The following is a 22,410-nucleotide window of genomic DNA, read 5'->3' on the forward strand; positions in this document are numbered from 1 at the left end:
AGCATAATACCCTCTAGTTCCATCCATGTAGTTGCAAATGGCAAGATTTCATTCTTTTTGACTGCCAAGTAATACTCCATTGTATAGATACACCACATCTTCATCTATGTGTCTGTCGATGGACATCCTCAAATATCACTTATAGTGAAGCTTTTTGTTGTTTTTAATATGTTCCCTATATTGTCCGTGTTCCTCAAGATTCCTTATTCATGTTTGTTTGTTTTGAATTTTGTTTCTTGAAACTGAAGCAGAAATATAAATGGAGACCCACATGCTATATCTGTGTAAACATAAAAACTTTAAAGCTAACAAAGTGTTAATAAAGTATGTTCAATTCTTCTACCTCAACAACTATATATTCATAATAACCTGGAAATCCAGGACCAAATTTATGGTGGTAATCCTAATATAAAAATGTATCAAATCAATATCTTTCACCTCTTAAGGTCACACAATGTTATATGTCAACTATATCTGTATTAAAAAAATCAAATTTAAAAATCTTTGGGAGAAGGGAGCTGGGAATTCACTTCTTAGTATAGGTCTCTACTAAGGCCCACATGTTTTCAGAACTCTATTCCTACACTTAGCAATGCCTGGGGTGCCAATATTCATTCTCCTTCCTCTCACCTCTCCAGTGACTACACCTCCAGTCTTCTACCTGAGTGCTGTAAGGTTAGTCTCCATGCTACTCTGGCTTGGAAGGCAGGTCCGGACATCTCTCTACTCCACTGCCTAACTTTTATCAGATTCTTCTGCTTTTGGACCCACCTGAACTCCACTGGGTGCTCCTAACCTCTCATCCATTCTGCTTTGATTTGACTTGCTTCTGGGTCCTGTGTCCACTGCTGGCCAAGTTTTCACCTTTTCAAAATCGTGTCCATCTGCTTTCCAGCTTCGAAAATCCTTTTGCTGTCATCTCTTCTACGATTCTGTTTCTACTAGTGAGTTTTTGCTTGAAAAATTTTACTGTGATTTTGGTAGACTTTGGAAGATGAGATAAATATGCCACTTTAACTGAAATTATTAACCCTTCTGTTTCATTGGTGCTGGTCTTCTTATCATTGTGATGACTATAGCAAGCTACTGTATTGGTGCATACAGTGACAGCATACTGTCTGGGAAGAGAAATGTTTGGATTCCATATTTCAACACAGTGCAAGGTTTCAAATATTTCTCACTGACCTGATTTGCTGACTGAATCATATGGTTTATTTGAACACAGTAGATGAATAAGAAGACTCAAGAGTCAGATCCGGTTTGTGAGGATGCCTGATTCTCCAAACTATCTAGGGAGTGTAACGGATATTTATTTTGTGTATCTGCCCATAATACACCACTATTTTCTGGCAGTCAGTTTGATTTTTCCACTGGGAACTACCCCTCCCCAACTCTCGGTCCAAGTATTTGTGTGAGCCTGGATCTGGGAGCTACACACAACCTGGCTTGTTCAATGAGTACACTCTCTGGCTACAGTGGTTGGTTCAGGGAGATCACCTAATCCAAATCAGTCTAGTGTGGTACAGTCTCACTGTGGTCATTGAGCTGGCAGACTTTATAGCCAAAGGTGCTACTGGCCATCCTGTCCCATAGAGACATGCCTGTGCAAGAATGAAGGAAAGGAGAAGAGAGATTGAGATTGAGGCCTAATGATGTTACTTATTGCTAGAGCCCCTAGGTTTAAGGTAGCTTGTGTTGGGTTTCTGCTTTGTACAACCACAGAGGTCATAACTATATTATAATATTTACAATCTTGGATGTGGTGTGTGTGTGTGTGTGTGTGTGTGTGTGAGAGAGAGAGAGAGAGAGAGAGAGAGAGGTCCAAAGAAATCATGGATCCTTCTCACTTTCTTAAATATAAATATAATGCCATGGTGTTCATAGAAATAAGTAAAGCTAAGTTGTTCATGTGAATATGGACTTTTTTTATGTGTGAATAAAACAAAAAAGCACGATGCTAGAGGTATGACTCTTTGAAAAAGTTCTTCTCAAAGTCTTTGAAGATGATTTCATCTAATGCTAACAGCTCACAGGGGAATTTCAGAGGTTAAGAAAAAGTGAACATTACATGATTCTACCAGATGTGGGATAAAGGAATAATTTTAGAATTTAAATAAATAAAAAGTGCCTCTGGTGTGCTTCTAATGTTTCAGTATATGCAAATTAGATTTTATATAATGCATCTCATAATATGGCCAACAATGGAGTGAAATTGAGCTTTAATTGAAAGCAGAGCTAGAGGAAAGCTGGGGTTGGGAAGCACAATTTCCAGTTCCAACAAAAGCCATTTACACTGCATATGAAAAATGGGCCATAATTTTAAACAAAATCAGAAATAGATCAATAGGAAGGAATCCATTCCAATGTTGGAAGCATATTGAGAGACACAGGATAAAATCCTATATATTTGGTAATTATTTAAATATAAGTAAGAGAAATTATGATACAGAATTTTAAAAATTGTCCATAGCAAAGCAGTTCATGGGAAAAGAAGTGGAATAATGCTAGACTGAGAAGCACAATTGATATAAAATACTATTACACCACACGTCCCTTTGGCATGGATCTGTGTTCCTAAGTTATTTTTAAATTGCTTTTTTTTTTCAGTTTTTGCATTACATATCAGCTTAGAATCGTAATCCAAGCAAACATTACACTGAGACCTAATTATAGGACTATAGAAATCTTCCCCCATACATTACCCATACATTACCAAACACCTATTTACAACAGTTCCTTTCATCCAGTAAGTCATGCTAGACTCTCAAGAAAATATTTTAAGACCTACCAAAAGACAAAATACAGTTTAAAGAGACAGAACAAGCATCAGAACCAGACTCAGATATGGCAAAGATGATGGAATGATCACAGTGGGAATTAAAAAACCAAACAAACCTGTGATTAATATGCAAAGAGTGCTAATGGGTAAAGTAGACAGCATGTAAGATCAGGAGAATGTGAGCAGAGACATGGAGATTCTAAGAAAGAACCAAAAAGCATGGTAGTGACAAAAAACAAACAAACAAACAAACAAACACTAGAACAGGAACAGAGAATATCTTTAACCGGGTTATTACTAGATTGGGCATAGCTGAGGAAAGAATCTCAGAGCTTGAGGATATATCAATAGAATGCCTAAAAACCAAAAAGCAAAGAGAACAAATATTGAGAAAAAGAGAACAGAATATCCAAGAACTGTGGGCCAAGTACGAAAGGTGTAGCATATGCATCATGGGAACAGAGGAGAACAGAGAAAAAGACAGAAGAAATATTTGAAACAATAATGACTGAGAATTTGTCCAAATTGTCAGACACAAAACCACAGATCCAGGAAACTCAGTGAACATCAAGCAGGATAAATACAAAACAAATAAACAAAAAACTACAAACACCCCCAAAACTATAACTAGACATATCATTTGCAAATTATAGAAAAGCAAATATTAATAAGGAAAGATCCTGAAAGAAGCCAGAGGGAAAATACTTTATCTATATAACAAGAAAGATAAAAATTACATTTGACTTCTCGGAAATGATACAAATAAGAAGAAACTGGACTAAAATATTTAAATAGCTGAGAGAAAAACCCCTCAACCTAGAATTCTGTGAAATTATCCTTTAAGAGTGTAAGAGAAATAAAGACTTCCTTAGACAAACGAAAACTGAGGGAATTTATTGCCAGTAGACTTGCCTTGCAAGAAATATTAAAAGTTATTTAGAAAGAAGAAAAGTGACATAGATCAGGAACTTGCGATTCTGAAGGAAGAGATTCAAAGAAGGAATAAGCGAAAGTAAACTAAAAACTTATTTTTCTTATTCTTAAATGATCTAACAGATAACAGTTTTTGTCAAATAATAATAACAATGAAACACAAGCTGATTCTTTGAAAAGATAAGCAAAATTGATATACCTCCAGTCAAGCTAATCAAGAAAAAAGGAGAGAGACAACACAAATTACAGTCCTATATCTACTAAATAAATTGAATCAATAATTAATAATTTTTTAAAGCAGAAAGCACTAGTCTCAGGTGGGTTACCTGGTGAATTCTACCAAACATTTAAGGAAGAAATTATGCCAAATCTCTACAATTTCTTTCAGAAGATATAAGCACAGGGCATATTTCTTAACTCATTCTATGAGGCCAACGTGACTCTAATATCAAAACCAGACAAAGGAATTACAAAAAAAGAAGACTACAGACCAATATCTCTCATGAACACAGATGCAAACATCCTCAGTAAAATATTAGTGAATCAAACCCAGCAATGTATATAAATAATTACATGCCAAATCCAGGTGGGATTTATCCCATGTATGCAAAGCTGGTTCATCACTGAAAAGTCAATTAATGTAACCCATCACATCAACAGGATAAGAAAAATCATATGATCATATCAATAGATTTAGAAAAGGCATATGACAAAATCCAATACCCATTCATAATAAAAACAGTTAACTTGGAATAAAGGGGTATTTTGTCAACGTGATAAAGAATATCTACAAAAATCCTAGAGCTACTGTTACATTTAAAGGTGAGAAACTCAAAGCTTTCTCTCTAATATTAGGGATAAGACAAGGGTGTCTGCTCTTACCACTGCTTTTCAATAGTACACTGGAAATGCTAGCTAATACAATAAGACAAGGAAAAGTAATAAAAGGTATATAAACTAGGAGGAAAAAATGAAACTGTTTGCAGATGATATGATTGTAGAGAAAATCTGAAAGAATCAACAACAAAAATCCTGAAACTAATAATTGATTATAGCATGTTTACCATTATGTAAAGTCAATTCCTTTCCTTTATACCAGCAATGAACAAGTGAAATTTGGAATGAAAAACAGTACCATTTACATTAACATTCCAAAATATAACATACTTAGGTATAAATCTAACAAAATATGTATAAGATTTGTATGAGGAAAACTACAAAACTTTGATGAAAGAAATTAGAAGAACTAAATAAATGCAGATATATCCCATGTTTGTGGATAGGAAATCTCAAATATTGTCAAGGTGTACATTCTTTCCAATTTGATCTATAGATTCAATGCATTCCCAATCAAAATTCCATCACATTATTATGTAGAGATCAATAAACTTATTCTAAAGCTCATATGAGTAGACAAAAGACTCAGAACAGCCAACACAATATTGAGAGACAAGAACAAAGTTGGGGAACTGACATTACTGACTTCAAAAATTAGTAGACAGCTATAGTGATCAAGACAGTGTAGACAGTGTAGTATTGGTGAAAGAATAGACAGAGAGATCAATGGAATAAAATAGAAAGCTCAGAAATAGACCCACAAAAATACAGTGAACTGATCTTTGACAAAGAAGCAATGGGAATATGATGGAGAAAAAAATAGGCTTCTCATAAAATGGACCTGAAACAACTAAATGGTTATCATTGCATTAATCTAGATGCAGAAGATACACCCTTCATAAACATTAACTCAAAATGGCTCACAGACCTAAATGTAAAATGCAAAACTACAAAACTTTGAGAAGATAACAGAAAACCTGGATGACCTCGGGTTTAGAGAAGACTTTTTAGATACAACACCAAAGGTATGATCTATGAAAAAAATAATCAATAATTTGGATTTCATCAAAATTACAAATTTCTGATTCGGAAAAGACACTGTCAAATGAATAAAAAGAGAAGTCACAGATTGGGAGAAAATATTTGCAAAAAACACAATTGAAAAGGACTGTTATCCAAAATATGCAAAGAAGTCTTAAAACTCAACAGTAAAAAAACAAAGAAACTAACTAAAAAATGGCCAATGTCCTTGACAAAAGAAGATATATACAGATGAAAAATAAGCATATGAAAAGATGCCCCACATCATATATCACCAGGGACATGCAAATTAAAATAACAAGGAGATACCACAACAGATCTATTAGAATGGTCTAAATCCAGGACACTGACAACACCAAATGCTTCTGAGGGTGTGAAGCAACAGGAACTCTTACTCATCACTGGTGGAAATGCAAAATAATTAACCACTTTAAAAAATAGTTTGGTGGTGTTTTACAAAATTAAACATAGGCCTATTATACAGCAATCATACTCTTTGGTATCTAGCCAAGTAAGATGAGAATTTATGTTCACACAAAAACCTGTACACAGATATTTACAGCAGCTTTATTCATAACTGCCAAAACTTGGAAGCAACCAATATGTCCCTCAGTAGGTGACAGATAAATAAACTGTGGTCCACCCGGGCAATGGAATGTTTTTAGTGCTAGAAAGAAATGAGCTATCAGGCCATAAAAAGACACGGAGGAATCTTTAATACCTATTACCAAGTGAAAGAAGCCAATCTGAAAAGGCTACATACTGTTTGATTCCAATTATATGACATTCTGGAAGAGGTGAACCTATGGAGACAGTAAAAAGATCAGTGTTTGCCAGGGGCTACCAGGGAGAGAAGGAGAATAGGCAGAGCACAGATAATTTTTAGGGCAGTAAAACTATGTGTTTAATACTATAATGGATATATGTCATTGTACTTTGAAAATACTCTGTATGTTTTTATAGTGATATACATTATTATACATTTTCCAAAACCATAGATTGTGCAACGCCAAGAGTGAACCCTAATGTAAACTATGGACCCTGAAAATGATGTGTCAGTATAGGTACATGGATTGTAACAAAGGTGCCACTTTTGTAGGGGATGCTGATAGTCGGAAAGCTATATATGTGTGGCGACAGGGGGTATATAGGAAATCTGTGTCTTCTGCTGAATTTTGTTCTGAATCTAAAACTCTTCTAACAAATAGAGTCTACTAAAAAAAACTAGGACATTTTTTCAGTAGTTATTCAAAACTTTAAAAATATGTATTCCTTTCACCCAGAAATTCTATGTTCATGAATTTATTCAAAATAAATAGACTTCTGTTCTAGGGTGTTAATCATGGAGTTATTGATACAACAATAGTCTAGTATCTATTGATTAACTGGCAATTGATTACATAAGTTATGATATACCCACAGTACGACCCTTAAAATTGTACTGTGAAAATATTCATTGATATAGGAAGACACTCATGACTTGCTAAATTCATTTAGCCAACAAATGTTTATTGTCATGGAAAGTATGCATTTTCTTTAATAGGTATATTTCAAGAATGAGATGGGCTATATAATGTCACACAGAAGAAATAGATGATTCGTGTCAAAAGATTTTCTTAACCTTTCTCAGAAGTGGCTCACCCTTCTCTATTTATTGATTCAACCATCCATTTAGTTGCTAAGTTCCCCTGGGGGGTTAAAACATGTTCAGACACCCTTTGATACTTCCTCCAAGAAGGTGGATTGCAGTTTGTGCTCCCCATAAATATGGCTTGGCTTGAGTGACTTGTTTTAAAGAAATAGAATGTGGTGGAGGCAATGCTACATTTTCTAAGGCTAAGTCATAGAAGGTGATATTATCCACCCGCAGCTGTACACAAGCCTTGGGAACCCTAAGTTGGCATGTACTAAACCCTGCCTACCCAAAGCTACCATGCTGGAGGGGCACCTGGGTGGCTCAGTCAGGTAAGCATCCGACTTTGGCTCAGGTTATGATCTCACTGGTCATGAGTTTGAGCCCCCACGTTGGGCTCTCTGCTGTCAGCACAGAGCCCACTTGAGGTCCTCTGTCCCCTTCTCTCTCTGCCCCTCCCCTGCTCATGCTCTCTCTCCCTCTCTCAAAAAGAAATAAACATTAAAAAAAAAGTTACCATTCTGGGGACACCATGAGGACAGAGCACATAGAAAACAAGAGATGCCCAAGGACAACCAGCTGTCCAGCTCAGCTCTTCCAGGCTAGGCACCAGGTTTACATAAGAGAGAGTCTTCAGATGATGCCAGTCCTAGTCTCTAAGCTGCCTGGCTGACACAGGGTAGAGGAAAGATAAGCTGTCCCCATCAAGCCCTGCACAAACTGTGAGCTTCTAGATTTGTGAGAAAAATAAAGGTTGCTGTTTTTAAAGCCCCTAAGTTTGGAGGAAGTTTGTTGTACAGACTTAGATAACTGGAACCAACCTTACCTGCCAGCCAGGTTACAAATGTATGTACAAAAGTATACAAAGGTATGGTTTATCTCTCTCTCTCCATTATGAAAAGACACTAGAAGTACATCAAATAAAAATATGTTGGTAGGATAATATTTAGGTGGTGGAATTATGCAGAGCTTTTGGCTACTCCTTTGCTATTTTCTATAACGTACAGATGATCTGAAATCAGTAATATAGTTATTAGAGGGTAAATCAATAAAGGAATAGCCAGACAAATAAGTAGGGAAGAACAAATGACTTCTGGAAAGGCCGTGACAATTGTTTTAACACTAATCATTGGCTAAAGGATGACACATATCCCCTCTCATTCTTGTTATGTGCTTATTAAAATGCATCTTCTGTGACAGTCACAGTGTGCTGAACTCTCAGGCTTCATAGACGCATTCACAACCTAGGATACGTGACCGGAGAGGAGAGAGACACAACTCCTGGTGGCCGCCCAGTAATTTGTACCCACCAGAGCTACCATCAATTCTATTTCTATTAATACTCATGTATTTAAAAAAATAAATGGCTGGACAGTCTCTGGGTTCTGGGTATTTATAATTATGCTCTTTATCCTTCATATAATGACTCATGGAAAAGCTCAGATGCATGTTTTATTTACACCAGCATAAGCTGATCATTGATCATTGGTCAATGTGCTAGTGGCAGAAGAAGATTGCTGGGAAGATAATAATTAGTCTTCCCTATACACATTTTAGATGCTCCTTGCACAAAGGGGAAAATATGAAAATAGCTATACGGGCTGTGATTGTACAGGGTGTTTGGTGGGTGATGACATTTGCTTTCTATTTCCACGTCAAATACGGCTGTCAAACATGTTAGGGAAGCTGGTCTTAGTAAAAAATAATTAACGTTTTCATCCCCAGGGAAAGACGTCATGGACACATAGGCCTAGATTTGGTCTGAAAACATCAGGCAGTTCATGTGGTAACCTGTGAAAGTATGTTGTGTATTATTACAATGTCAGGATGAGAGCAAAACCTAGACAAACAAGCGTATAAAATTTATCTTGCTTTCAGAACCCTGGAATATGTTCATTTTAATAACGTTTGAGGTAAGGGTAAGCTGGTTTCCCAGCCCAGCTATAAATAGCTTGTTCTTTAGTCCAAGTTCAAGCTGCAAAAGGTCTTCAGGCATCCTCCAACCAGCTGTGCCCAACCTCTTGACATCACAGCAATATTTTTTCTCCCTTTTATTTCCTTCTATTGTGAAAATGTTGGCTGTAGTGTGACATCAAATGACTTGGGGAATGAAAGAATTCACTTTCACTTATTTAGTGATTACTGTGTGCCAGACACTAAGCGTTATGCACTTATTAAAGCCTTATTAATTTTCACAATGGCCCTGGGAGGTATTATCCTCATTTTGTAGTTGAGAAAACTAGAGCAAAGAGAGAACACCGCCCAAGATCAGCCGGCTAGTATGCAGCAGAGCTGGGTTGTAAAGATAGAAATAATAAATATGCTGGGGCGCCTGGGTGGCGCAGTCGGTTAAGCGTCCGACTTCAGCCAGGTCACGATCTCGCGGTCCGGGAGTTCGAGCCCCGCGTCAGGCTCTGGGCTGATGGCTCAGAGCCTGGAGCCTGTTTCCCTCTGTGTCTCCCTCTCTCTCTCTGCCCCTCCCCCGTTCATGCTCTGTCTCTCTCTGTCCCAAAAATAAATAAACGTTGAAAAAAAAAAAATTTAAAAAAAAATAAAAAAGAAATAATAAATATGCTATCATATTTTCAGCACTAATTATGTAGAAGGCTCTGTGCTAAATGTGTATTAAGAAAAATTATCCAAAACTTGGAAATAAGGCAAAATGATGACTGCATGTCTTACCATGCTGTAATATTGTCTGACGGGACCATTCAAGGATTATCTAATTGTCTAGGAATACATCTTTGTTTGACTTTCTATTTACTCTTGGTGCAGGCCCAGATGGAATCAGATGAAAATTTCTAGCAGACTGATACATTTCAAATAATTTTTAAATGGTAGAGATGCAAATAATTTCTATGGAAACGATAACTTCAGTTTTGTTACTCTATAAGATAGTAACCAGTTTTCTAAATCATTTAACAATCTTATTCCAACACTTTCTTTCATTTTATTATGTGTACGAGCCTCTCCCGTACCCCTTTGAATCAGCTTTGTCATTCTGCTGGCTTCTTCACTAATGAGTTAAATAACTCTTTGTCTCATGTTCACCATAAGTTTGGAAGATAGTCCTGTCTTTAATGTTTTGAGAAATATACTGTTTAACTCCCACAAAATCCTGTGAGGTAGACAATGTTTTCTCTGTTATACAAAGAACCTGAGGATAGAAGAAGTCAAATAATCAGCCCATGATTTCACCTTAATAAGGAAAGTTGCTGGAACATAGACCTAGGGCTGCCTGATTCCACAGACTATGTTTGAATCAATGTATTCATCTTTCTGTTTGAGTCATTGAGGTCAGGGTCTTGTTCTATTTACTTACATAAAAAAAAAGCCTGTTGTAATGGACACTTAGTAAATATACGTACCAAAATATATTACGGAAATAATCTCAAACCTTATTGGAATAAGATGGAATACAAAACTTTAAAAAGCTAGTATTCTGGGAAATCATCCAACTCCAGATGTGATCTGTAGATACTACTTTGAAACCCTCATTTCTTTTTTTTTTAATTTTTAATGTTTATTTATTTTTGAGAGAGACAGAGTGTCAGTGAGGGAGGAGCAGAGACAGAGGAAGACACAGAATCTGAAGCAGGCTCAAGGCTCTGAGCTGTCAGCATAGAGCCCCATGTGGGGCTTGAAATCACAAACTGCGAGATCATGACCTGAGCCGAAGCTGATGCTTAACCGACTGAGCCACCCAGGCGTCCCTGAAACTCTCAGTTCTGCTAAAGGCTTAAGATATTCTAAATGTTAGAATTTTCTTCAAAATTATTTGGAGTTGGGAAAGTTAGTCATATTCAGGATAATATTTTTACTAAGATAATGTTCTTATGTAGTTCCTATTAAGGGTAAGAACTATTGGGCCGCTAAGTCCTAGCTTGAAGTCCTTGCTGTTGACTTCAGACTAGTGACAATCTCTCTAATTAGGAAATGAGGATGCTTTCTCTTCTTTTTATTTCCCATCCTTTAATTTTCCTTGCTAGGCTGTTGTTCTCTTCCTACTGCTTTTGAACATGTAATTGGTTGTCCATTATATTACTATTCTCAGATTCCCTGTACTAGAATCATCTGAATTGCTGTCAAAAATTCAGATGCCTGAGTTTTACCTCAATTGTTTTGAATCAGAATGACTAGAGTCAGGAATCTGAATTTTTAACAAATCTCTAGGTGATTCTTATATAAACCCAATAACTGGTTTGGTTAAAATTCTGAAGATCCGCATTCTAGTCCTTCATTTTCTAAACAAACTACTGCTCAATTCTGAATTTAAATTTTCTTGTTTATTTAAAACAGGAATAATGGCATTTGCCTTACAGGTAGTAGATAGTTGCAGCATGACTCCAAAGATGCTGACCAAACTTCCATGAAATTTGGTAGAGACAAGGTCCTGAAATCTCTCAGGAAGGAGTAATTGGGGATCAAGCTTGGGTCAGTTTAGAAAGGCAGAACCAAATTGCTGGGTTTAGGAAAAGAAGCTAACAGGAAGTTATAGATGAACTATTCTTATAGAAATCTGCTAGAGGGATTCAACAGACTACTTTGCTGGTAGGAGAAAAAAAAATCAACAGACCTGAATCTAGATTAATAGAGATTATACAATCTGAGGAACAGAAAAAAATGATGAAAAATGAAGTCTCAGAAAATGTGAGATAGCATTAGTTGCATAATTAATGCTTAATTATGGGATTAATATAATAGGGATCCTAGAAGAAAAGAAGAGAGAAGAGTCAGATAAAACTCGGAAGGAAATAATGGCTGAAATTTTCCAAGTTTGATAAAGCAAAACAAAAAAAAATATTAGCTTACTCTTCAAAAAGCTCAGTGAACTCCAGGAAAGTTAAACACAAAGGTATCAACACTCAGATACATCATAGTCAAAGAGAAAGAGAAAATCTTGAAAACAGCAAGAGAAAAATGACTCTATGTGTACAAGTGAATCCCAATAAGGTTATGGCTATTTTTTTTTGTCAGAAACAGTGGAATCTGGAAGAATGTGGGATAACATGTTAATGTACAGAAAGAAAAACTTTTCCATCCAAGAATCCTATACCTGGGAAAACTATCTTTCAAAAATGAAGGCAAAATAAAGAATTTCCAGATAAACAAAAAATGAGATAATTCCTTGCTAGCAGACTTAGCTTATAAGAAATACTGAAGGAAGTTCTTAATGATGAAAAGAAATTAAAACAGAGAGTAATTTGAATTCATATAAAAAAACAAGGTGTGCTGGTAAAGGTAATTATGCAGGTAGCTATAAAAGAAAGTATAATTACTTTGGTGAACCTATATCATATAGGTGTAATATATTTGACAACAACACGAAGAAGCAGGAGAGGAAAGTAAACTACTGGATTAAGAAAATGAAATCAGATGGTAACTCAAATCCCCATGTAGAAATAAAGAGAACCAGAAGTGGTAAATAAAACAATTAACATAAAAAAAACTCTATAAATAGGGGCACCCGGGTGGCTTAGTCAGTTAAGCATCTTGACTTTTGCTTTCGGCTCGGGTCATGATCTCAAGGTTTACGAGTTCAAGCCCTGTGTCAGGCTCTGGGCTGACAGTGGGGAACCTGCTTGGGATTCTCTCTCCTTACTCTCTGCCCCTTCCCCATTCATGTGCTCTCTCTCTCTCTCAAAATAAATAAATAAACTTAAAAAAACCCTCTATAGGGGCACCTGGGTGGCTCAGTCAGTTCAGCGTCCAACTTCGGCTCAGGTCATGATCTCATGGCTCGTGAGTTCGAGCCCCACATCACGCTCTGTGCTGACAGCTTAGAGCCTGGAGCTTGCTTCGGATTCTGTGTCTCCCTCTCTCTCTGTCCCTCCTCCACTCATGCTCTGTCTCTCTCTGTCTCTGTCAAAAATAAATAAACATTAAAAAAATTTAAAACCAAGAAAAATAACCCTCTATAAATAGATGTTTCCCCTTTTATCTCTTAGACATAAGATTGTACAAAATAATAACAATAACACTGTAATCTTTGGGTTTGTAACATACATAGCTTTAATATTCCCAACAATAATAACACAAAAATTAGGAGATGGGAATAGGGTTATATTAGAGCAATGTTTCTATATATTATAGGAATTGAGTTAGTGTAAATCTGAAGTAGATTCTAACAAGTTATTATTGACTCTAGAGCAAACACTAAAAAAAAATCATTCAAAAATAATCCAAAAATTATTAAAGGATAAAATCATACACAAGAAAATGTCTATTTACTACAGAGAAACACAGTATAGGAAAAAACAGAAGAACACAAATGACATAAGACATATAGAAACTTTAAAGTAAAATAAGATATCAATCCAACTATATCAATAATAATATTAAATGTGAAGAAGTAAAACAATCCAGTTAAAAGGTGGTGACTGTCAGACTGATATAAAACAAGATCCAACTATCTGTCATCTTCAAGATTCATGCTTTAGTTTCAAAGATACAACTAGGTGGAAATTAAAAGATGGTGTGAATTTTTTTGGACACCAGATCTGTGTTGATTTTCCACACCAATTCAATTCTCTCACATCAACTGGATGTCTAACAATTCAGTCCTATTCTGATGCTATCTACCTGGTGTTAGTGTCAGACCCCACAGTTGAAAGGGCTTAGTCCCATAAGACTGTCTCCACTTCAAACACCAACTCTAAATGGGATTCCCAAGCAACCCACACTTCTTCCCAGATGACAACAAATTTGGGGGTTCCAACGACAAGCACCCCACTACCTCAGGTCTGGTACTTCACTAGAACAACTTACAGAGTTCAAGAAAGTGTACTACTTACTGTTACAGTTGATTATAAAGGATACAAATGAACCACTAGATGAAGAGGTACATAGAGTAGGGTCCGGGAGGGTTTCAAGCCCAGGAGCCTCTTTCCTGCATGGAGTCAGAGTGCACACCCTCCTGATACATGGATGTGCATACCAACTCAGAAGCTCTCCAAGCCCCATGATTTAAGTTGGTTTTTTTTTAATCATTTATTTATTTTTGAGAGACAGGGTGTGAGTAGGGAGGGGCAGAGACAGAAAATCTGAAGCAGGCTCCAGGCTCTGAGCTGTCAGCATAGATCCCGACCCAGGGCTCGAATCCACAAACTATGAGATCATGATTTGAGCAGAAGTTGGATGCTTAACCAACTGAGCCACCCAGGAACCCTTAGCATTTTTTTTATGGGGATTTCATTCTGTAGTCCTGGCTGATTAAATCATCAGCCATCAGATAATTGGCTTCAATCTTCAACTCCTCTTCCCTCCCCAGAGACTGGAGGTTAGGGCTGGGAGTTCCAACACTCTAATCAATGGTTGGTTTTTCTGGCATTCTTAAGCTATTTATGCCCCTGCCCCTCTCCCCACCTGAATCATCATCTCATTAACATACAAAAGACAGTAAATTCCAAGGGTTTTAGGCATTCTGTGCCAGGGACTTGGGATAAAGACCAAATATGTACTTTTTATTACACCACAGATGGAAAAATATATTCCATGCAAGCAGCAACCATAAGAGAACTGAAGTATCTATATTAAGATGAGAAAAATAGACTTTAAGATGGAAAATATTACTAGAGAAAAAGAGGAACATTTTCTAGTTCCCTAATATCCTGCACAAAGGAATTGGTGGATGGGAAGAAAAGGAGGATCAGAAGTTATAACGCTTGCTTACCCCCATAGGACTGGGTCAGGACCTGAGGCAGGCCTTAAACCCAGCAGAGCCCATGGGGGTGAAAATGTTCCTGGTATATGAGCTGTGGGAGACAACACCAGGGGAAGATGTTTTCTCTAATTCCTTTCCTCACAAACCTCACAGTTTAACCTTTAACTTTTGTTATGGCCTCTCTATGAACCCTCAGTGGAAACGGTTTTATGATCAGGTTGAATACTAGAAAAATGTACATTTTATATCCTATTAGGAATAAGATTGAGAGAATATAAATTACTTGGTAAGATGGTAATTCAATTTAATGGTTGAATGGAATGTGTGCCTCCAAGGTGACTAAGCTCAGAGAAAGAAGTGATGAATAATTGTGAATAAATGGGAGAAAAGCACTTGAGAAAATGAAAGATGTTTTAATATAGCTTATGAAGGGCAAAATCTCCCATTCTTTTGCTGTCTTAATGACCTAGTGATAATAAAACTAAAGGATTCATCAGTCTTTGAAAAAAGACAGTGTTACAGTGATTGTGTGGGTTTTAGCACATAATCTCATGTGTTCAATTCAGCACAAACTGTTTTGATTTGGCATTAGCAGACATAATAATATTATCACTTTTACCTTTTACAAATGGGTACAGTTCTTGCTTGTTGGGATTATGCCACTTAAGTTTATTTATGGATTTGATTCATTCCTAAATTTTTAAGAGAAGGCTTGTATAAAAAACAACATTCTGTTGATTCATTTATAGCTTTGAAGAACTGTTCTTAATAAAACTGTTTGGGATCTAATCAAATCAGGTCTAAGTTTTAAAATGTGCCAACTTGAGTATGTTTTTGTAAGAATAGAGAAAGCCAGATCTCAAATTAAGAGAATTATAAATTATAAAATCTGTTAGTCCTTATGTAACTGTGCCCTTATCATCAGGGAATTATGCTATTTTAGAATAAAAATTCTATGCCTTTAATTGGGAATTGGAGCATTGACATATTTGCATTTGGTAGATCTTAAAAGGTAATCTCCATTAGAATTCATATTCCCCTTTTGATAGGGTAATAGACTTTATCAGAGTGATAAATCCTTGGCTCTTGAATTGTGGAATGTTGTCTGTAACACAATGACTGATATTTAGAGGATACTTTGGTTTAGATTAATTATTTAAATTAATTAACAATTAAATTTTAAATAATTAAATTGTTTCCACTTAAATTTTATCCTGTCTCATCTGTTCCTGCGGTGGAGAAGGGCCTATTTTTATAAGCAGTTAATATATGTGTGCAACATCAATTTTGAGAAGCCCTGAGTAAATTTCACCTCATAAACCTCTTTGATATTTGCAAGGTAAAGTCATTCTGAGACAGAATGTTCACTGGGCAGCACTCCGTGTCATATGGCCCACCGTTTTGTTTTACAGAGGAGGATAGTAAGGGCAATTTGACTTCTCCCTGTCCTCCAACCCCCGCTTAACTGGTCTCTAAATTCTGATAATTTTACTTTCTAAATATTTCTCCAATTTATTTTTCCTTCTCTTTCCCTATTCTCATCTTTTATTCCTTGCCTCACCAGATTTCATCTGGAAAACTCGTTTTCCAAACTTCTTTTCACGTTCTTTTAAATCTATCTTTCACACAACTTCCAAATTCAGTTATTTAAAACAAATTTTGAGAAGATACCCACAGGACCTGGGTGGCTCAGTTGATTGAATGTCTGACTCTTGATTTCGGTGCAGGTCATGATCCTGGGGTTGTAGGATCGAGCCCCATGTCGGGCTCTGTGCTGACAGTGCAGATCCTGCTTGGGATTTTCTGTCTCCTGTCTCCCTCTCTCTCTCTCTCTCTCTGCCCCTCTCCTGCTCATGCTTGCACTCTTTCTCTGTCTTAAAACTAAATAAATAAACTTAAAAAAAAAAAAGAAAAGATACTCAGTATCAATAGTCTTTAAGGAAATGCGAATCAAAACCACAATAACACCACCTCACACCTGCTAGGTTAGCTATAATACGTACACACACACACACAGACCAACAAAAATAGAAATTAACAAGTGTTGGCAAGGATGTGGGGAGATTGGAACCCTCATATGTTGTTGGTGGGAAGGTGAGATGGTGAAGATACTGTGGAAAACAGGTTGGGAGTTTCTTAACATGTTAAACATAGAGTTACCATGTGACCCAGCAGTTCTGCTCCCTAGTATGTATGCAAAAGAACTGAAAACAGGCACTCAAAGAAATACTTGTACACAAATGTTTACAGTAGCACTACTCATATTAGCTAAAAGTGGAAACAACCTAAATGTTCATCAAAGGGTGACTGGATAGACAATGTGGCATAGTCATAGAATGGAATATTATTCAGCCATAAAAAAGGAAAGAAGTACTGATAGATGCTACAGCATGCATGAACCTCAAAAACACGCTGAGTGAAAGAAGACAAACACAAAAGGTCGCATATTATATGATTCCATGTAAATGAAATATCCAGAACAGGTAAATCTATAGAGGCAGAGAACAGATTGCTCGTTACCAGAAGCTAGAGCTGGGGGAAGTGATTGATTTGTGGGTCTGGAATTTCCTTTTGAGGTGATTAAAATGTTCTAAACTTGGTATACATTGTGGTTGCACCATATTGTGAGTGTACTAAATGCCACTGATTTGTATACTTTAAAATGGTTAATTTTATGTCACACGAATTTCACCTCTCTAAAAAAAGTCTGCGAGAATGTGAGGACTGGCTTGCTTTTGCTAACTTTAAAGATGGAGGAAGGAGGTCATAAACTAAACAATGTGGCCAGCTTCTAGAAGCTGGAAAAGACAAGGAAATGGATTCTCCTCTGGAGCTTCTAGAAGGGAACTCAGGTCTGCCCACACCTCGAATTTAGCCCAGTGAGACCTGTGTCTCTGACCTGCAGAACTATAAGATAATAAATTTGTGTTAAGTTGTTTAAAAAAACAAAAAAGCAAACCTAAGCATACAACTTCTTCCACCAAAGCTTTTCTAGGGTATTAGGAGCCAATACAAGCTGCACTGGATTTGATTCCTGCCAGCCTCTCCAGGGTCCTCATACATCACTTCTATTGCTAGTGTTGCCCCCTTAGTGCCAACCTTTTAGCATCCTTGACCTGCATGTCACCTACTCCTGCAAGACTCAGCTCAGACTGCTCCCCTCCAGGCCATGTTAAGTTCCCTTCCTTGGTGCTCACCTAGCATCTCAGGCACATCTCTGTCCTTGCAATGACACCCTTTGGCTTATTTGCTGACTATGTGCGACTTGAGGTCAAGGCATGTCTTTAAGCCCCAAGACCTATATCACACTCTCTCCAAATTCCTGCAGTGAATAGGCTTATAAAAGTTCACTGAATGCATAAATGGAAAACTCATTTCCAGAGAGGTGAAATGGTTTATAGGAAATGATTAACAAAGTAGGGAGTGAGTCTTCTCCCCAGGCTGGTGCTGTTATGAGCTACCTAATCACATTCAGCAAGAACTTGTCTGTAATTGTATCAGATATTTCTACTCAGGACCTGTTGTTTGGGAACCAGGATAATTTAGGAAAATATTACTTTTTCTCTCTGTATTTTCCCTTTCCCATTTCCCCAAGTGTAACCAATCCTTTTGATGTTCCTTTGGCTTAGAGAAAGTTTTTGTTATTGGGCCGGAAGCAGAAGTTGTCTGTGACACACTTCTCTTCCTGGCTTTTGTTTTCCTAAAGCCTCAGCTCTGACAAGTTTATGCTAAGCTCTTTGAAGGTCAATCAGAGGAGAAGAGCTTTTTTTCCCTTAGATCAAATCAGAAGGTCAAAGTGGGGTGCAAATGGTCATTGTACCTGAGGCATCATCCACACTCCTGGTGCAGGAGCAGACGCCTGTTCAGGGAAGCAGTGTGGGCTCGATGATGAGGACATCAGGGGCACCTGAGAGACACTGACCATTACCGCTCTTTCCCCCAATTTCCATGCTACCTAGCCTTTTGGATTCTGGTGTGACTGTAGGTCAAGAAGGAGTTTGGGAGAGATGGATGCCACACAAATGAGCAGGAAGAGGGCTAGGAGTTACATTTAGTTTAATCTAAGGAAAAATATTTTAAAATGGGTATTTCTTACATCTTTGACTTTATAGACTAAAATTCATACTCACTTAAAAATGGATGAACAGGGGCGCCTGGGTGGCTCAGTCGGTTGAGTGTCCAACTTCAGCTCAGTCATGACTTTTGGGAGTTTGAGCCCCACATCCGGCTTGCTGCTGTCGGTGTGGAGCCTGCTTCAAATCCTCTGTCTCCCTCTCTGTCTGCCCCTCTTCTGCTGGTGCTCTCTATCTCAAAAATAAATAAGCATTAAAAAATGGATAAGTAAAAATGTCGAACTATGGGGAGGTGGTCTGAAAGATTCCCTTACTCTCTAAAATCTCTTCTGGCAACCGGCTTCAGTGTCTGAGATGATCACTTTTCAACTTTTTAAAAGTTATTATTGTAATAAAGTTCCTGATGGAGGCAACAGGGTAGGCTGGAAGGACTGTTAAATAGGAAGCCAAAGACCTGGGCAGTTTCCCAAAAGTACTGGGCAAGATTATGAAGGAAGTAGATTGCTTTCAAAGTTACCCTTTGCGGGGTGGTGCTTCTTCATCCCCCTTCCTCTGCTCAGCTCCAGAATAAGCTCAGGATTGTCAGGTTTGTTCTGCCCTTATCAAAATCTGTGAGGGGAATGTGGACGTGTTTCAGGAGACCTGCTCTGCCTCTGATGTATCTGAGGGAGAAATGAATGTGACATCAAATCATTACCAGACATTGACACTATAACAGGAAGTAGTTGATTGGATCATCCAGTCATCTTCTCCAAGGGAACAGAAGTCAGAGGCAAGGTTTTGATTAACTGGGAGGAGGAGGAAGTTGCTCGAAAGATTAGGACTTTGGGTGCTATTGAGGTAGGGGTGGGGGACAGTGTGGGGAAATGTGTGGCTGCACACATGCTGTTCAGAACCAGCATGAAAACACCAGGCCCCAAGTCAAGGACAGGCAGGGTTTTAGTTGGGCTGGCATAACGAAATATCGCAGACTTGAACAACAGACATTTATATTCTTATAGTTCTGGAGGATGGAAGTCCAAAATCAGGGTGCCAGTATGGTCAGGTTCTGGTGAGACCTCCCCTCATGGCTTGCAGATGGCCACCTTCTCCATGTGGGGTACATGGCCTTTTTTGAGTGCATGTGGGTGAAGAGAGAGCCAGAGTGAAAGAGCTCTTTCTCTTCTTATAAGGCCACCAATCCTCTTGGATTAGGACCTTACCCTTATGACCTCATTTAACCTTAATTCCCTCCTAAAAGCCCCATCTCCAAATATAGTCACATTGGAGATTAGGGCTTCAATATATGAATTTTGTGTTGGCTGGAGATGGGGACACTGTTCATCCTGGTGCAGGAAGAGAGAGAAGGGGGCTGGGGGGAGCAGAGAACCTATTTCCCAACTTCACCTCTGATGATGCCTGCTTCTTCATAAAGTGGTTTTCTTTAAAAAGACAACAACAAAATCACCTGATTTGTCTACAGAATTGTGGGGCTATGGAGAAAATACAATTCTTTTGTTCCATATGAAAGACAAGTATATGCTGGAATGACTAGTGGTTACTTAGGAGGGAGGACTTGGGCATTTCCAGTGCAGTTCCAGGGCACTTAAATTACACTTACCAGATTAATCACCAAAATAAAAAAATTCAGTGGTGCAACTGTACAGGTCATACATAGTAAAGCTCGCCAGCTCTGACAGGTATGGTCTGCTTGCCGCCCTAGTGGTGATAAACTTGACCACGTATCAAATCAGGTGATTTTGTTTAGTCTCCTTTTACAGTTCTGTATGCATGTCATCAAGAATTATTTGCATGTAGGTCACAGATTCATATCTGTTGCTGAAGCCAAATTACTGGCAGAGAGGACAATGGACAAGGAGAAGCTTTCGCATGGTGTCATTGTGTAAGGGTGTTGCTATCAGAGTCTGAAAATCAGCCATCGCCTGAGATTTGACAAGTGGAGGGGCTAGAAGTGTGACTTATAATTTGGAATCAGTTTGTCACTTTCAGCTTCATTTAAATACGACTTGTGGACTCTCTTAGCTGGTAATTGACCAAATAGTCCTCATTTTGCTAGAAGGTAGGTCTTCATTCTTTTGGAGATGATCCCAGTCAAAATTGATTAAAGGGAAAGTTTTATTATAATTGCCCAAAGTAACTTTTGTAGCTTATTTGGGTGAAAGTTAATGTGACCTCCAAAGTATAACAATATTCCTACTGCAAATTTTGCAGAAATGGAAGTGACCATTTTCATGCATTTCTTTGTAACTGAAGCCATGGGCTCATGCCATCCCCAAGTAAATATTTCAAGGATAAAGTGAAACAGCACTCCTGGGAATCTAATTGCTTCCCTTTGAAGTAGTAGACATATAATCTTTCTTTTCCTCTGTATCAGGTAGGTTTTATTTGAGTGGATGGAGAGATATCTTGTTTCTGCTTGGGCAGAGCTCCACAGACCAGATGGCAGGTAACACCTGGATTCAGGTGTTTATTCCACTCATTCTTCTTTTTCTTCTAAACAAGTCACAATAGCTGGAGATGTATAGTAAACAAAACTTCATGAATATGACTACATGAAGAAAAAAACATATATCCTTGCCAAAGAAACCAAACTAAATGACAAATGACAGGCTGAGCACAATAATTACAGCTTATATCACAGAGGGTTCACTTCCCAAGTGGTTATCATTATTTACATTAGTCTTATGTTCTATAAAGTCACTGTAAATACTGAATTAGCAAATGCTGAACCATTCTCTTAGGGGAAATTCAGGAGTACTTTCCTGTTAGCTTTGGTCACAACATTTTTGTCAACCAGTCCATACATAACCTCGTTCTATGCATGTTTCTGTGTAAAGACACCTTGTGTAATATAACCAATAGCACTATAACTTGTGCCTGCACGGAGCTTATCAAACATACATATTTTCTCAATAAAACCCATCGTAACCCTCTTGCTCCTAGAAAGACTAGGCAGAGCTTCAGCACTGTGGTTAGAGGGCCATTTAAAACAGCCAAATTACCAACAAAAACTCAAAAATGTGAAAAATGTGGTGTGAAGTAGACCATGAAAAGGATACTTGTTTACAGAATGGAAGCTGAAACAAGAAGGCAGAGCATGGCCTTGTTTGACCTTGTTTGACCTTGTTTGCCTGGGAGCAGGGTTGGGTGACTCACACTTTTCACCTCTCTGTGCTTATCTGAGAATGACCACAAAAGCACTGCAAATATTGACTTGGGGATTACAAATGCATTTTCATAAGTGGGTGAATTTGCAAATACGGAATTCATGAATAATGAGGACCTAGTGTATATAGGTAAAAAGAGTTTATTAAAATCAGTAAGAGAAAAAACAACTGCCTAGTTGAAAAATGAACGGGCAAAGGCAATGAATAGACAGATCTCAGAACAGGAAACACAAATGGCTCCTGAGTATGTACAAAGATGCTTGATCTCCCTCAGATTAAGAGAA

This window comes from Lynx rufus, unplaced genomic scaffold (assembly GCF_022079265.1).
Source record: "Lynx rufus isolate CCGP_SWC_20201006 ecotype Redwood Valley unplaced genomic scaffold, mLynRuf1.p SCAF_6, whole genome shotgun sequence".
Lineage (NCBI taxonomy): Eukaryota > Metazoa > Chordata > Mammalia > Carnivora > Felidae > Lynx > Lynx rufus.